Here is a 10,177-nt window from a genome sequence, read left to right as displayed (position 1 = left end):
GAAGGTGATCGTCACAATAAAAGTCCGGCGTTTGATTGGTGCACTCGTGAAGTCGGAGGCTTCAGCTCCGGATGTTTGCTGATTGTTTGACTTTTTTTTTTTTTAAACGGCAGAATTTGCATCTTAAGTCAGTCCCCTGAAAACTCTCAGATATTAACCGATCAATGTTTTGTTTTTAAATTAATATAATGATCAAAACTACAACATCAAATCACAAAGTCTCACTTCGGATTTCACATATTTTTATCCTCAAGCATGATTTTTCATCATGATGTTTACTTGCCAGTGTTTCCTCCGAGGGAGCCCTCTGTATCGGGAGCAGATGCCGGCTGTGGCTGCCTGGGCACCGTCCTGTGGTGCCAGAGACTGGGGGTCTCGGACCCGCCTCCTCTTTTTTATTAGTCTTCCTAGAAATAATGCTGAGGCTTGACAAAAACACTTTCTATTAGTATTTTTGAGTTATGACGACTTCCTATAAAATTAGGTTCAACCAACGAGCCAGATTGAGTTGGAGGAATTAGCTTTTATCTCTTCTTTAAATTATTAGTCACTGAATTACTGTTGATCAATTTGATTACTCATAAAAATGAAGTTTCTCCAACTAGCTCTCCTGCATTATTTCAATTTTTATTATTATTTTTTTGGTGCGTTCTACATATTTAAGCACCACGATGATGATGTTTAAGAAATTAAGTTGATCCGATTAAATTTTCATCAGCAGTTTTTGCCGATCATGTGTTTTTTTGTTCATGCAGCAGCTTTAAAATTATATATTCAAAAACTACAATGTGAGTAAATAATTGTGATTATTTCGAACTGCAATTGTGAAATTTAAATCTCGAAAGAAAAAAAACCACAAATTTAAAATGAATTATGAATAAAGGTTCTCTGTCGCTGAGCAGATCTGTCGAGTTAAACTTTATGGTTCTGAAGAGTTAAATATGAGCCACTGTTGGTCGTACGACAATTAAAAAGATTCACAAATGTATTTAATGAATTAGAAATAAATAAAATAAAGCCAGTTTTATTAAGTTTCCACAAAAATGAATTTAATTTAAGATCAACTAAGACAGAAATTTGAGTTTAAATTATTCACGATATGAAGTCGATGCAACATGACGGCGTCGCCTGAACCTGTTGGAATAATGAACCGTTGATTTAAGTCAGAGATCAGGATTTTTATCTGCTAATTATACAGTTAATTAAACAGTGAGATTGATTTATGAATCAGAATCGGAGCTGCAGGTTTAAACTAAACTATAAATGAACAGAAAAGACTCAGTTTCTGTCTTTTCAGCACCAACACGCTTCAGCGCTTCACTTCCTTCATGAATCACTTTCCCTCACCAGCAGATAACCGACGCTGACGAGCTTAAACCAATTAGTGGAAATCCTCCCGTCAATAACATCGTGCTGAGTGATTTAAAGGGTTCATTTTACCAGAGTCGGTCTTGAACTTTAACCGAACGGCGTTTGTTCTGAACGCCGAGCTCCTGTTCAACGGTCCTGAATGGATGAAGGACGACGAGGGAGGACTTTGAATGATCTTCTTCTCTCCGTCTGCTCGGTTTCATGAACAGAAGAAGAAGAAGAAGGTGGAGGAGGAGGAGGAGGAGGAGGAGGAGGAAGTGTGTGATGAAGGTGTGAACTGCAGCACTGATGCTGCTGCTGCTGCTGCTGCTGCTGCTGCTGCTGCTGCTGCAGTCCAACAGGACGGAGAGCTGCTGAGTCATGAGATGCTCGACTGGAGCTGCGAGGAAGAAGGACGGCCGACAACTTCAGCTGCTAATTTAATTATTGATCGGAGGAGGCGCAGCGGCTCTCAGACACTTTGCACTGAGCTCCCACGAATAATACATAAAGAAAACGTCCCTGCAGCTCGCCGAGGTGGAAGGTGATGAAGGCGAAGTGGCTGCTTTTATGAACCTCGCTCACTCCTCTGCGGTTAGTTAGCGCAAATGTCGGCTGATTATCGTCAGCATAGAGTGTGATCGTAGTTAATGATCTGCAGCATCTGAAGGCTTCAAAAGCTCAGATTTAACTGTTCAACCTACAGTAAAATCTAAAGCTAACCTGACTTTAGAGTGACCTTTATGTTGTTCGTCTGATCAACACGTGACCAAACTGCAGACATCAGGAGTTTCTGCAGAGCTGGGCAACAATTTGGCTGCTCCGCTTGATCGATCGGCCACTTTGCAGCCTTTAGAGACGCCTATAATGTGTTAACACCGTTAATGGAGGACAAAAACGACACAAAAATACTTTCTGGAGCCGGACTGAAGCTTTGACGAGGCCTCAGACGAGCTAAAGGAGCGTTGAGCAGAGTTACCGTCTGCTCTCTTTGTGCATTTAAGTCATTTTTAGTTGTTCGTTTAAGGAAACAAAAGGTGAGGCTCTATTGTTAAAATGACAGATCGTGCTTTCCGGTCGTTTCCAGGTTTGGCTGCAGATGTCAATGTTTAACTTTATTATTTCTACTTTAATTCATCCTGTGAGCTTTTTAGAGCAGAAAAGTTTTTAGTCAGAGTTCAGCAGGATTCATGAGCAGAAACAGAAACCAGCATTCAAGACCGTTGGTTTATGATCGTCTGAAAATGTGAAACAGTCTTTGTTACCTGTCAGTTGCATCTTAAACCTACACTGAACAAACGCTGGCTCTAAAGAGAAGAGGACGTTTTGCATTTTTATCGGCTGCTGTAGAAGCTTCTACACTCTTGGAAGTTGCAACCAGCAACCTCTAGCAGCAACCTCAGCAGAGACCAAAGCAAAACGATTCACTTTAATCCAGATTTATTCTGCTGTTCGGCTTTAAAACCTCCCGACATTGTTCCGGAGTCCTGCACAGCTGACGACCGGTCGATTCTTTAAACCAATCGCAGCCATGGTGGGTGGAGCTAAGCCCAGGACGCAGTGATGGTGTCCCTGTAGTGATTTTTGTGGTTTTAGAGGTCGAACATCATCATAAAAAAAGTATTATTTAACAAAATGAACCAGCAGGGTGGAATTATTACACATCTAAATCTTCAAAACTAGAATTTTTTTTATATTTCTGTTGTTGCTCGGAGGTCGTTGTTGTTGTTTACTGTTAAAAAAAAATTGTTTTTAAAGGCAGTAACACACAAGAAAATTGCACATTTATACCTGAAGTCTACATCTGGTGAGTCAGACTACAATTTATAATATCATCACAACAAATTTAACATTTAAAAAAGCTTCTTTTATTTGTTTTCGGATTGTATTTCACTGTACTGGCATCACTGTGTCGTGGGTGGAGCCAAGCCCAGGATGCAGTGATGGTGTCCCTGCAAAATGGCGACGGAACGATTGTTTTGGTTTTAGGAGTCGAAAATCGTCATAAAAAAACGCTAATTTAACAAAACAAACCATGCAGGGTGGCCTTATTACACATGTAAATCTTCAAAATTAGATTTTTTTTTAGTATTTCGGCTGCTGCTCGGAGGGTTTTTGTTGTTTACTGTTAAAAAAAAATAGTTTTAACACAAGAAAATGAGAAAACGATGTGAAACATGTTGCAAAAACGGTACATTTATACCTGAAGTCTACATCTGGGGACTCAAACGAGGTATTAATACAATTTATAATATCATCACAGCAAATTCAACATTTAAAAAAGCTTCTTTAATTGGCTTTGTGGATTGCATTTCACTGCAGAGGCATCACTGTGTCGTGGGCGGAGCTAAGCCCAGGATGCAGTGATGGTGTTCCTGCAAACTAGTGACGGCACGATTGTTTTGGGTTAATCATCCTAAAAAAACTAGAATTTAACAGAATGAACCCTGCAGGGCGGAATTATTACGCATCTAAATCTTTAAAACTAGAATTTTTTAGTATTTCAGCTGCTGCTCGGAAGTCGCTGTTGTTAACTGTTAAAAAAAATGTTTTTTTTAAAGTGTTAACCCACAAGAAAATGAGAAAACAATGTGAAACATGTTGTGAAAATGGCACATTTGTACCTGAAGTCTACATCTGAGGAGTCAGACTACAATTTATAACATCATCACAGCAAATTTAACATTTAAAAAAGCTTCTTTTCTTGTCTTTGGGATTGCATTTCACTGCGCAGGCATTAATGTAACTTCGGTGTTGATTGATCGACTCCATATTGACGCCTATAAACTATTTGTGAAAGCCAAAACAATCCAGATTTAAAGAGCAGAACTGTGCAGCAGAATAACATTCCTGCCAATATATGAAGATATCAAGAGCTGCTTTTTTTGTTTTTTAACCTCATCCCAAGCTGCTGTTTATCTAAAAAGTCAAAACTCCCGGAGAAAACTCTCACAGATGCTCGTCGAGTCACCAAAGCACGATAATTAGATAAACCGGAGAAAGGTCAGCGGATGCCGAGCGCTGAGGAGTCGGGCCGAGCAGCAGCTGCCTCTCTCCGAAGAGGCTAAATGTTCTTACATAAGTAGGACCTGACTGGTCTGTGCAGGAGGGTTTTACTCTCCGTCTTTTATTTGAACATGTAAAACGTTTCAAAGCGGCCTGACGTCAGCTTGGCCTTTCCAAACCCAAATGTCGCTCGGAGCCGGGACCCGCCGCTTCCCCCTCATCTGTTGACAGAATGACGACACCCACACGGCAGGAATAAATGCATAGTTTATCATATCATACCAATAATTTCTCAAGGCTACATCGTAAAAGAAAGAAGAAAAAAACAGTCGAGTAGGTTTTTAGGGGGAGGTGGGAGGAAGGGCCTGTAGCCTAAATTATGAACAGGAGGTGAACAAACCGTGTCATCCAGAAGAGGTATAGAGTATTTATGCTCATCCTGTGAGGCGATGCAAGACAAGAAGGACCCAAAAAAAGAAAAGTTGCTCTAAAAAAAGGTACAATTGCTTCAAACTACTGAGATTATACGGAGTGATCGCCTTTTTGCATTTCATACAGCTACGAGCTAGATCACAATTTAGGCTACGTCTGCTACAGTACAGTTAAAAGTTCCTCTAGATACCTGAATAACAACAGCATCGTCCTGCTGTGGACACAAAGAGAAGAGAGTCAGTCGTTCCTCTACAGGCGTGAAAAGGGAATAAGTCTCCGGTAGTGCAGAGGATCAGAGCGTCCTGGAGGGGCAGGCGGGTCTTTGGGGGTTTTTGTCAAGCGTTCACGAGGATTAGTTCTACCGGGGGGGGTGCAACTCTTTCTAAGGAGGGATGTTCACGGGGAAATTAAAGGGTTCTGAGTGTCTAAACGTGGGATCTGTGGTGCATTAACAGCTTCTCTGGCTTCTTAAAGAGGCAGAAATTAAAACCGAGCGGGTCGACTGGGCACAGATTCTGCTTGTTGGGGGAAATTTTTTTTTTAGAAAATGCACAAGTCGTATAAAATTTAGCCAGAAGAAGAAGAAGACACCTGAAGTTCTGGACAAAGTGTCTGCAGTCGAGTTGCATTGTGGGTAACGGATGAAAAGCAGAGGTGTGAGACTGGAGACGAAGGTGCGAAAGAAAGCAGATGATCTCTCTGCCTGTGCTGCTAAATGTGGGACGTTCTCTGATAAATAAAGACATCCTGATCCTCATAGAACAGCTGCACAGCCCACCGAGGCAAATCCTCCATCAATACAGCATTTATTATTTGTTTTAGATTCATCATTTTGTCCCCCAGAGCTGCAGGTTCAGTCCAAAAGAAAAAACAGAGAAGCTTCACCAGACATTTGTCCAATAAGGAGTTTGTGCAATTCATACAATTATCAACAGAATCTGCAAAAAGCATTCGCACACATCTGCAGGTTTCAGTGTCACACAGGTTTAAATAGAGGAATGGAGGCGCAGCAGCAGCTGTACAGAGTTCTGGTTTACCTGCAGGATGAGGCCTTTTGCTTGTCTGTGCCCAGGAGCCCGGTGACTTATGGGATGGATTTATGACTCTGTCACACACACAGCAGCGTCCAGGAACAAGGAAAGCCTACAGCATCCCTTCATGTGTGTTTCTAAGGCTGAACCAGTGCAGCCCCCCAGGACAGGACGGACTGTTTGTGGGTGAAGCTGGTTAAATAAAGACTCCCCCCTCCTCCCCCCCTCCTCCTCCCCCCCTCCTCCCCACCTGCCTCCTGCTGCGGAACACTGATGCAGCCCGGCAGCAGCTGCCCCTCTGTCCGCCCTCGGGATCCCAAACTCCGGCTGCAGTCATGTCCCTCTCGTCCGTCCGCCAGGTGCGCGCAGTCACCTGTGTAACGCGCGCCTGTGCGGTCATCCGAACCGGGGCGGGCAGTCGGTGCGGTTCGGCGCCTCGGTGCTGGTGTTGTTGCGCGAGTCGTTGGGTGTCCAGAAGAACACATAGTAGATGACCAGGATGAAGGCGGCCACGGACACGCAGAGGAAATAGGCGATCGCCATGGCCACTTTCACCCAAATCTTAGTTGACATGTTGGCGTGTTTGGCCCGCAGCTCTCCGGGGTAGCTCGGCCTCCGGTTCATGTCCCCGTTCAGCTTCTCCGCCGTCATGCTCACCTGCCTGCCGGCCGCTTTCATCTCGGTGTCAGAATCGGGACTGTGGTGAGCTCATCTGCGTCCGGACAGCACACGCCGCTGTCCCCCCCGTTTCTCTCTCTCCGCTCCTCCGGTCCCGGTGAACGATCCGGTTCCAAATCGCAGGGCAGCTGCTCGGGTCCTCGCCGCCTCCTCCGGTGCCGTGTCCGCGGGATGCTGGAGCTCCGAGACCCTCCGAGTCGTCGGTGCGCACCGGGCAAACTGAACTCAAGGAGGCTTCATCAGCTGGACGGGACCGCTGTCAAGCTGCTGCGCGTTAACGGGGGCGCTTCCGGGAGAGACTCTCAAAATAAAAGCCCAGAATCGTATTAACTCTAAACGCTGCACACTAACTGACCTTTACACTATAAAACAACGCACATCTCGTTAACACGGTTTTCTTCTGCACATGACCTTTTTGCAGCCGACTTTACAAGCTATATTACACCATCATAAGTATACAGAGGTTGATTTTTGTATATATACAATTGTATTTTATAAATACTGCATTTTTAATCCTTTAAAAAAAAAGTATGGCACTAATGTTCCTCTGTGTGTCCTGATGTACAGAGAAATAGACAACAAAAATCTTCTATATCTCTACTTCTGTATCTACAAATACGTTTTGTTTTTGTTCTACAACTTGTCAAACCTTAAACATGTCCAACAAAAGTAAACTTTTTCATTTTTGTGGCCAAGTATTTGCACTTTGGTATTTTTATTTCCGTTTTTTGTTCATATTATAAGTATTCTCTATGTTTTGTTGTGTATGAATGAGACACGCAGCCTCACACGGCTCAGAAAATATCACCAGTTAACTCTCAAACTTCTTTGTTCATTTGTGCTCAAAGATGGGATTTTATTTTTGTCATATTTCAACTCACCAATAATCAGATTATTTGATCGACTTGTCAAAATCAACGACACGATGAGAAATAAATCTGAGATATTGTCGTTTAAACAGCCTCAGATCTCAATGTGTGAAAAAACCTGCTGAGAGTGGCTCAATGCGACATTTTTAAAAAGTTCAGCTCGAAAAGTATTCGACATATGAAGCTAAGATTTCACACGTGTATTTATGCATCTTAAAATTTACTGTAAAGAGGAATTTTTTCTAAAAATTTGAGGATTTAAGATGCAACAACTAACATGCAATATTACATATTTGTTGTTTTTTTCTGTACAATGAGATAAAACGTCCAATTTAGTTGGTTCAAGTTTAAAAATAATTCTAAAAATAATGTTGTAATAGCTGCAAGAATACCTTAACGTATTTACAGATTTTAAAAACTGAAGCAGCAATCACCAAACATGTCTTGTGCACATTAAAAACTGCGGTCAAAACGTCCCTCCGCAAGTCTGCGCCACTATCCTGCGACCCGCTCTTATTGTGAAGGAGCCGCCGCCGCGCTCGCCGCGCCGCTTGCTCGTGCTTGCGTGCGACTTTGCGCAGCTTCGGACGAGGAGGAGCTCAAAGTACGCAACACCCGTCGATTGGGTCATAGTTTGAGACAAACGTCCCGCAGCAGAAGAGATGCAGCGTTCAGGCTCCTGCAGAATGTGCACAGCTGCGGGTCGCCCGAGCGCAGCAAAGACACACGAGAACCAGGAGCAGAGAGAGAGAGAGGGAAAAAAAAAGAGAAAAAACCTGCTCCAGATGAGTCACAGGCAGCAGCAGCAGCCATTAGATGTTGAGGCTGAGCTGAGTGGGAGGATTTCTAACCCCCATTATGTTCTGCTAACAGGAGATGAAAGGAGGGAACCGAGAGCCATTCTTCTTCCTGTCCTGCAGCCACCAAGGTCACCGGAGTGGAGCGCTCCGGCTTTACAGGATGTGCAGGGCAGAAGGCCTCACAGGGACACTCAGCCGAGCCTCTTTGTGGTGCATGAATAGAGGGTTATCACCAGCAGCAAAAACACGCCAGACCTCAGAGAAATGCATTTATTGGCTAAATGAGAAAACAAACAGACAGAGCAGCCGCCTGCTGCACATTTCATCCAGCTGCACAAACATGTGGACTCGTTTCTCTCTCAGCGGTTTCATCCGATGGCTTTTGACAACATGGAAAAAGAAGAAGCTACAGTTTCCGTACTAGCTCTGATCGTTTTTTTTTATTTATGAAAACAGCACTCCAAAAAAAACAAACAAACAAACAAACAAAAAAAGGCAAAGCTTCTCCAAGCAGATCCGTGTATCAAACAGGAAGACGCGAGTAGGGATGGATGAAGACGACCTCGAGTACAATCAGTCATCAGAGCTAATGGAGAAGGTGAGAGAAGCCCTCAGAGCCCCGGAGCAGTCGAGAGTTTTCACGTGAACCAGCAGGAGAAAAAATTAAAGGTGAAATTGATTAAAACTCATCTCGTTCATCTGCAGTCCAACCGACCTCCTGCAGCCTCGTGATGCAAACGGACCAGTTCTGGAGCGACGGCGCGAGAAGCAAAAATGAAACCGAGGACCTTAAACGTGCACCGAGCGGTGCTGATGGTCGGCTCCACGCCGCTGAACCAACCAACGATTCAACCGACAGAAATTAAAGCATCCCACCAACTTAAATATCCAGTTTGTGCTTTTTCTCACTTTGTCACGTTTAAATAATTTGATTTCTCCTTTTCAGCTAATTCAAATCAGACTTCGGGTTCCTTAACGTACTAAATTCACTGTTTACGGGAACAATAACCATAATTCAGGCGTTTGAGGATCAACGGACGTCGACACGGATTAAAAAACGGGGTTACGCTTTGAGTTTACGACGCTGGACGGCTGCTTTACACCCGATACGTCCACGGTAACGGTGAAATAACGAACAGATTCAACTGCGACCAGATTCACAAAAGCTCCGCCGACTGAAACCTGAAGTCAAAGGTGGAGCTCGAAGGCTGCGTTCAGCACAAACTGTGGAATGTTGGTTTCCGTTTAAAAAACTGTACATACTGCAGGTTTTGTTTTTTCCCCTCAAACGTTTCAGGATGGTTTAAAGAATCCAGGAAACAAAAGCAAACTGAAGCCCTTGATCTGCTGAGGTACGAGACAAAGGTTTCACTCCAAAATGAGCGAGAAAATCAAAGACGGAGGCGATTGTGTCCCTAAAAAGAGCCGCGAAATGAATGTAAAACTGATAACAAGCCATATTTCTTCATAATATTAAGTCTTCTTTGGAATGAAACCCTTGTTAGTGAAAACAATCTGTGACTTTAGGACGCACGACTCCCAAAGAACCTCTCGAACACAACAGCAACGTAAAATGACGCCACAGCGGCGAAAAAATCAAACGTTTTCTGATTATTATTCAGAAATAAAACAGAGCGACTCCACATATGACTGTTAACTTGATAGACTTTAAACTGAGTTGGTCACATGATGCGCTTAAAAAGAAGACACGCCTGATTCTGCTTCAGCCAAACATGATGGAAATTAAAACTTAATTTAAATGCGAATTCAGCAATCAGCTTCACATGATCATAAAACAAGATTTAGTTTTACTATGTTGGAACAAAGGAAGAAAATCCCAAAACAGACGGCGTTCTGTTGGAACATCGACGGTAAAACGTCTTTAACTTGTACATAAATGCACAAATGATGAAGCAAAGCAGCTGTTGCGTTTTGAAATGTGTCATTTAAATCTGTTTGTGGAAATAACACAGTGAAGGAACCTCATTGGACGATTAAAAGTAGAGATCGC

Source organism: Stegastes partitus, unplaced genomic scaffold (genome assembly GCF_000690725.1).
Source record: "Stegastes partitus isolate 25-593 unplaced genomic scaffold, Stegastes_partitus-1.0.2 Scaffold1145, whole genome shotgun sequence".
In the NCBI taxonomy this organism is placed as follows: Eukaryota; Metazoa; Chordata; class Actinopteri; family Pomacentridae; genus Stegastes; species Stegastes partitus.
Note: the sequence above shows the minus strand (reverse complement) of the source record.